General features: G+C 40.5%; 1 protein-coding gene across 10 annotated transcripts in view; it reads left to right on the top strand.

Moving 5' to 3' along the window:
* Positions 1–7149: 7149 nt before the first annotated feature.
* Positions 7150–7584, top strand: part of LOC147134669 (trinucleotide repeat-containing gene 6A protein-like) — a 32386-nt gene continuing 31951 nt past the window's right edge. For 8 of the 10 annotated variants that reach the window (XM_086055701.1, XM_086055700.1, XM_086055708.1 and 5 more), the window contains exon 1: positions 7150–7396. The gene's annotated coding sequence lies outside the window, so the exon portion shown is untranslated. The remainder of the gene's footprint in view (positions 7397–7584) is intronic. The other 2 variants (XM_086055707.1, XM_086055705.1) reach the window with 2 other exon arrangements.

The following is a 7584-nucleotide window of genomic DNA, read 5'->3' as shown; positions in this document are numbered from 1 at the left end:
TTTCTCATCACAACACGGCTTTGCACGTTCCATCTTGAACATGGGGTTTTCCTCCATTTTGAAAACCTCAATCCTGGCCATAGTACAGTAAATAAATACTGTAATACATATCACATAGTTTGTGATACATGAAAGTTTGAAATAGTTGTTAGCAATGATGGGTGCGTCTGTCTATCTGCCAGCCTGCATGTATGTCCGTGTGTGGGCAAAGTGTAATTCTATGCTCTCATAAATAAGTTATGTAGGCATCGACTGCAAGAACACACACATATTCAGCTCAATAAACACATTCGCATACTTGAAATTGAAACTTTTACACACTTGTATCATGCACATTTTTACAGTATAGTCCAAAAGCATTCATACCCTGGATACATACAGAGGAAAAGTAGAAGTTTTATTTTTATTTATTTATTTGTTTTTAATCTTGAAATGACATAAGTGGCAAAAGACATGAGTTGTGCTTGGGAGTCATTTCAAATGTATTTTGGCCTTTTTAATTGCATTTTGAGAAAAAGTTCAGCCCCAGTAATTTAAACGTGGCATTCTTATTAACATTATATTTGTGAAACTTGACTTAAGCAGCAAAATCCACCCTTTTTTATCCATCTCAGGGGGCGCCCATTTTGTCTCTCGCTGTCGACTGAAAATGACATCACAGTTGCTCAGGTAACGACCAATTATGGCTCACCTCTTTTCTGAGTTTTGTCATGTGACATTCGCAAGCTGAGCCTTGATTGTCATTACCTGAGCCCTGAGCAACCATGATGTCGTTGACAGTCGACAGCGAGTGGCAAAATGGCTGTTGCCTGAGATGGCTAAAAACGTGTGGATTTTGCTGCTTTAATTCATATTCCACAAATGCCAAATTAATCAGAATACCGTGTTTAGACAGGTGTGGCTGCATCGAACATACTATTGTTAAGACATTTTGGAGGTGGACTTCCACTTTAATGTTGGTTTGCTATTCAGCAGTTTTTGCCATCCTTGAATGGTATTTTTTATGCAAGAGAGCCCTTTGCATAGGGAAAAAAAATCACAATATGTGGTTATTTTCTTGTTTGCTTCAAAACCTTGATTGTTGGATTAGGATAATGGATCTTTTATACATGTATTGAAAAATGTATTATGGAAAATGAAATACAGGATATCTAGAGCACGCATTTTGCACATATGCACGTATTTTGTCCATATCTAAAATAGCATTATTGTCATACATCTGGTTCGAATGTGCATAGTCCGATGTAGCGCTTGTGAAAAATTGTGGCCCCCTCGAGAATTTGAATTGCCCATCCCTGGTGTAGAATCATGCAGAAAACCAAGTGAGGAAGAAACAGAGAGGACATTAGTAGCACTCAAGAGGTGAAGAGATAAAAAGTTGATTAAAGACAGCAACGGACAGTTTAATAAAATAACCCAGTATTTGATGAGTTAAACAATGAGAAAAGGGGGAAATTAGTAATTGAGGTGTAAAAAAGCATGTATATTTATAGCCTAATATTCCTTATACTGTATTGAGGACCATCTACTCTTTTAAAGAGAGACTGATATGTGAGTGGCAACTAAATGAATGGTGTGTGTGCGTGTGTGTGTCTGTACGCGTGTGTGCGCGTGTGGATATGCCATTGCACCGCTGTGTAGAAATGATGCACAAGCTCTGGATCATGCTCTGAGGTTGCCATGGTAACGGCTGTCACACTGCCAGGCCACAACTGTGCGTACACACACACACACACACACACACACACACACACACACACAGTGGTAATGAGAGACAGCGAGATTGGCAACGTGCCAGGCCAATCCTAACACACACACATACACACGCACACGCACACACCCCTTCCCCCATGTCCAAGAACACTGTGAGCAGACACACAGTTGTTGGAGGGGGGTTGGGTCAGTGTGTTGATGCTCAAGAGAAAGTTAACCAAGGTCAATTGGGGCAAAATGCTTAAAATGCCGGAATGATAATCTGCGGTGTTGTTCTAATGAATCGAATGGGCTTGATGAGACTTGTGCTCGATGAAGTGCTTTTTTTTTTTTGGTTCAATGTCATCTCCTTTCATCTGCTGTCTGCTGACACTTCCTCTCTTTTCTGTCACATCATCCCGCTCCTCTTTTGTCATTCATGCTTTCAAGTGCACCCTCTTCTCTCTCTCCGTCTCTCTTGCTCTGCAAGGGGTCCCAATGGCTGTTCACGGCCAACAAAAGGCCAGCGGTGGTCCGGTACATGACAATGGCTTTTAGGTTGAGGTTGGCCACACTGTATTGTATCACGAGCCAGTACACTCCCTCAACTGTGTCTCCCTTTTCTAAAGCCTGGACTCAACAATCAAATAGTTTATCACTTATCAAAGTGTTATTTTTCGACCACAGACGCTCCAAAGTGGATTTTTGATGACAATACCTGGAGCACATTTAAAAGGACTGATTATATTCCACGTATTACTCCCAAGCAGCACAGGCACGGGGGTATGCTGACAATTAATGTACAGGATAGAGATAGATTTAAACACAGGTGCTGACATTTTTTTGCATTGCCTTTTTGCGAGACGTGTCAAAGTGACACGGCTAAGAAATCCTTTTTACATTTTCAACGTTCGATGAGTTGTGACGCATAACTCGTGCACTTCATTTGGCAATGGCATATTTGCAGAAACAAAGTTATCATGTCTTGAGTAACACAATGTAACCTGCAGTCGGCACTCAAATGAGAAAAACACTGCGGCAGAACATCTTATGACCTTTAAATGTTTCTTTTTAAAGGCCCTAAGATGCATTTTCCTTATTTGGTCCCAAGCCTTTAACACAGCCTGGTTCTTAAGCTACACACTCAGTGCGATTTTATGTGCCGCATTGTAAAACACTGGAGATCCCAGCGCTCTTTGACCAATGTTCTGCATGAGCTCCTGTGGTAATAGAGGTGAAAGTGCAGCACTTGATAGGTGATATGCATGCAGATGAGAGGCAATTTGAATAAAAGCATGCAAATCTTATCACCGGTATCTGCGTAATGAAATGATGTATGTAATGTAATGATGTGTTTGTGTGTTTTGTGCAGATGTGATCACGGGGCACTTTATTTGATGACATCCTATTGGAGAGCTGTTAGTTTTTTTTTAATAGATTTTTTTTTTTATATATGGCAACTTAATTTGTATTTTTTTTTTTCTTATGTTGCACCTTCTTAATGAACTGATTTCTAGCGTCAAAGGGGATTTTTAAGATCGCCGGGTTTCCATTTAAACCTATTACTGTCAAATGCTTAACACCTAACAACACTTAACTTATAATTAGCCGCCTGAGAAGGGATTCTAGACGGCGGATGAAATGGAAAGGAGATAAAGATAGATGAAAGTGAATCAGAACTTCAGTCAGCGAGAGTGAGTGTGCCAGTGTCTGTTTAAGCTATTATCACATTTATGTAATGAGTGGAGAAGGAAGGAGGAGAATAATGAAAAAATTAATTCCATTGACAAGGGGAAAATGGGAAAAATGAAAGTGCTGTGGTGATGAAGTGTTGACCACATGAGGGATTAGGAGCCCCCCCCCCCCCCCCTCAAAGTGACAGTGAAGACGTACTGTAAGGTTGATGTCTTAAAGTCCCTCTCTGCACTAGATATAGGCCCACAGGCCACAACATTAGGCACACCTGCACCATCAGTTTTCATTTCACGTGGCATACAGAATTTAGAAATCGCTCTGTAATAAATACAGTAAATGCATCAATATCACCGACGCAGTGAAACTACAGGATTAGATCTGTAATTTGTAATGATTTCCACATATTTCTCTATTCATTTTGTAATTCATCTGTTACATTGCCAAGAGATTTATAGACCCAGTATTATTGCAGTGCTTTCACACGACACGAGTATGAAGCTCAGGGTCGAATGTGTGCACTCGGACCAGCTATTTGACATGCAAATCTCTTTTCTGACCTTCTTCTGTCTGCGTCTCCTGCAGTCCCTCCCCCCACCGCACAATCTCTCTCCCTCTCTCTTTTTCAGTCCTCACAACTCACTTTCTTTTTACATACCGCCACATTTCACTACAATTATCTATGCTTCCCTCTTTGGCCTCCGCTATAATGGCGCACCCACTTTTGCATGCTCCTGCAGCTGCACCAGATTATTGTTCTTGCGTACGTGTGTGTTTCCCAGATATTACGACATGTTACAGGTTAGAAACAAATCCTCATACTGGAAGGGGTGAGTGGGAGACAACATTCTAGGGGTTGAGGGTTTTTAAGTTCAGTGTTGAATGTAACTTTTGCCTCTGACAAGTTCAGAAGCGTTATGTTACAGCAAAATGAGACAATTGATTTCCTTGATCTACACTGATAAATAGTCCTTTGCATTTTCTCCAACTCCAACACACAACAGTTTCATATGATTTAAATGTGTTAAACTGGCGTATATTATTTGATTGTTTTCAAGAACAGGGGAAATTGCATCAGCTTACCACATTTTAATCATGTGCAACTGATGTACATGATCAAATGAAGTCATTTTTGTGTATTGTGGAGGGTCATATATGATGAGGAGAGCCCATTGCATTTCGCTTAATTCAACACATTTAAACTTTTATATTATATTAGGTTTAGGTTATAGTAAGATTTAATAACAATTTTACCGTCATGTTGGCTATCACAGATGTGAACACAATAAGCACGCCGATACTAAAGCGGCGCACATCATTCCGGCATTCCCACTGCCGACTGTCAGGAACCTTTGGACATCGTCTGATAACGATGTCATTCTGAAGATGCATAGACTGCAACTATAATACACAAGCAGGTTGAGTGCGGAGTGTATGTATGTTTTCAGGAAATGAATGGCAGTGTGTGTAAATATGAGTGTGAATGATTAAACCACGCTGGGTCTGCATACAACACGCTGCCCGTCAAGGTCGCTGCCTAATCTTTGACTATACTGTTCATGTACGCTACGTTTATCCTCCTCACCTCATGTTCTTAAGTCATATACAGTCAAAAGGCGTGTGTCATACAGTAGTTTGGCCTTAACTTTCATTTGATACTTTTCTTTTAGTGGTGTGACTCAAAAGCGCGTTAAGAGCAATTTTCTGAAAAACAAATTTCAATTAAAGCATCAGTCAATTTCCTCACTAGATGTTATCAATAAGCATGTCAGTGTGTAGATTTGCTTGCACGCATGTCAAAGTGCCCCCGGACCATCTGCTGTCTTGTCACTCCCTCAGCCCTTACAACCTCCAACCTGTTGGAAGTTCCAATGAACTGTATATTGTGCTTTCTATGGAGGTGTATATGGGCCAAACTGAAAAAAAAAAATGAAATTGTGGTAAACTTGCAAGATTCTTCTGTGATTTCACGTTTTTTCCTCATAATCCCAATTTCTACTCCTTTACTCCTACTCCTTTGTCACTTTTTTTGTTGAATGTATAGATTTATGTTCACATTGGTTATGCTGATAAAGGTTAAAGTAAGAAAAAAAAATTCAGTGCTATTTAAAAAGTTAATACAGTGCCCTGTTTAATACATAATTGGGGCTCAAGTAAATGCCTTTAACAACCTAATGGAATGGATTCTTCCATCCACATTTCATAAACACTGTAGCCGCCTTTTAGTTTGCGTGTTATCACCCCGACTGACTGGCAGTGTGGAATTTGAACTTCTGCAGCACAACCAAGGAGCAACTAATTCCAATGCATGGAAATGATTACCACAAAACACCTTTAAATGACTATTACCGGTAATTCTTCTTCCATGACACTACAACTTGATAACCAAAACAAACAGCAGGGAAAACTGTACTGTATTTTATGAAATATGATTTGGAAACATCCCCATTTTTTGTACTGTTTACAAGCTCTATAATCTAATCCGATTGTAAAGTAAACACAGTTCATGGTGGTAAATCAGTAAGGTTTTTACCTCTGACAGGTTAATGTTCAAAACAGCCACCCACAACCATGCAGTGCTGCTAACACCCACAAAACATCTTTTTCACATATTTCCACTCTTTTTAGGGCTGGCAAAGCCTGATGTCAGCATACTCAATTGAATGCAGACAGCGCACTAGTTTAGGTGTTGATTTCACGAATAAAATATTGAATAGTTAAATGTATCCATCCATTTTCTTTTCTAAATAATCGTGCATGCATTTCTATAGCACTTGTCCTCATTAGGGTCACGGGAAAGCTGGAATCTATCCCAGCTGACTTTGGCCGAGAGGTGGGGTAGACCCTGGACTAGTTGGCAGCCAATCATAGGGCACCTATAAACGAAACCCTTCACACTCACATTCTCGGTCTAGAGTCTTCTTTTATTTCAGCCTGCAACGTGCGTGTCAGTGTCTGCAGAAAATCCACGATCACGCACATGCACGCAAGAGGGTCGCTCGAATTTGGCAACTGTGAAGCAGACATGCTAACCATTAAAGCACCGTGCTGTCCGATAGTAAAATTAAATTGTTTAGAATATGGATTAAGTCTTAATTTCGTTTAAGAGTACTTTATAAGTTCATTCCAGTCATTTGTGGGCCAAAAGAAAGTATACACTTGAATTGTTTTCCCAGGGAAGGAGGTCAGGAAGGAATTCCTAACCTCCTTCCTTTCTTCCATTCTTCACTGAAACCTACTTCTGCCTTCCTTCATCCCTCCTTCCTTTTGTCAAACGTGTTTTTTTAAATTCATGTATATTTTTACCCCCTTTCTTTTTCACTCCTGCTTTTCTTCCTTACCTCCTTCCATCCACCTCAGATTTTATTTTTATTTTCTTTTTCTCTTTGACTGCTTTTCGTGTTTCCTTCAGTTGCTTTTTGATACTAACTTCTATCCAAGATGGTTTGGTATCAGGAGAAATAAAGCAAAAAGAAGACCAAAAGCAAAACTTGTTTGGAATAATGTTATTCTCATTTTGTTGGTCACATAACTGCCCAAGTCATTTATTTTTTATTTTTTTGAAAATAGGAAAAATACACACAAAAATCAACCAAAAAAAGAAGAGTCCCGCTGCCTGCATTCAACCCCAACAATTTAAAAATAGCTGGAATACGTTTCACTTTTCAATATCTCAGCTCTTCAGGTCGTGTGTGGTTGTGTTCAGTCAGAGGAAATGGAGAGAACCCTCCCCCAGTCACATAAGCGTTCAGGCGAGGCCGCCGCCCCCATCCGCCCTCCCTCCGGGGTGCCCGCGCAGACGTGCACGCGCACAGCAGCGAAAGCAGCAGATCTGGAGCTAACTGATAAATGCTAAAGGTTAGCCAGCAGCAACAGCGAGTTAAGAAGAAAATGGCGATCATGCAGGACGAATGCCTCCCTTCGTAGATGCTGCAAACGCGTTCAAGGAATTCTTTTTAGCCTTACAGTCGGCTTTCCTTTTTCACTCTGTTGCACTTTATTCTTCAATGAGGTGAGCCTTTTTTTCTCCACTGTTTTTTCTTTTGACGCCCCTTCATTGCCGTGCTATTGTAACCTTACCGGGCGTCATCGACACAGTAGAGACTGGCGGAGATAAGTTCAGCCGCCGTCGCTGTTCTTTTAGTTGGTCGAGCTGAGCCAACTCGTTGGTTAAGGCGAGCGGACCGTTTGTAAGCATTT

This window comes from Filicampus tigris, chromosome 16 (assembly GCF_054856515.1).
Source record: "Filicampus tigris isolate MCC_2025a chromosome 16, RoL_Ftig_1.0, whole genome shotgun sequence".
NCBI lineage: Eukaryota > Metazoa > Chordata > Actinopteri > Syngnathiformes > Syngnathidae > Filicampus > Filicampus tigris.
This window is presented reverse-complemented; position numbering and strand designations above follow the sequence as displayed.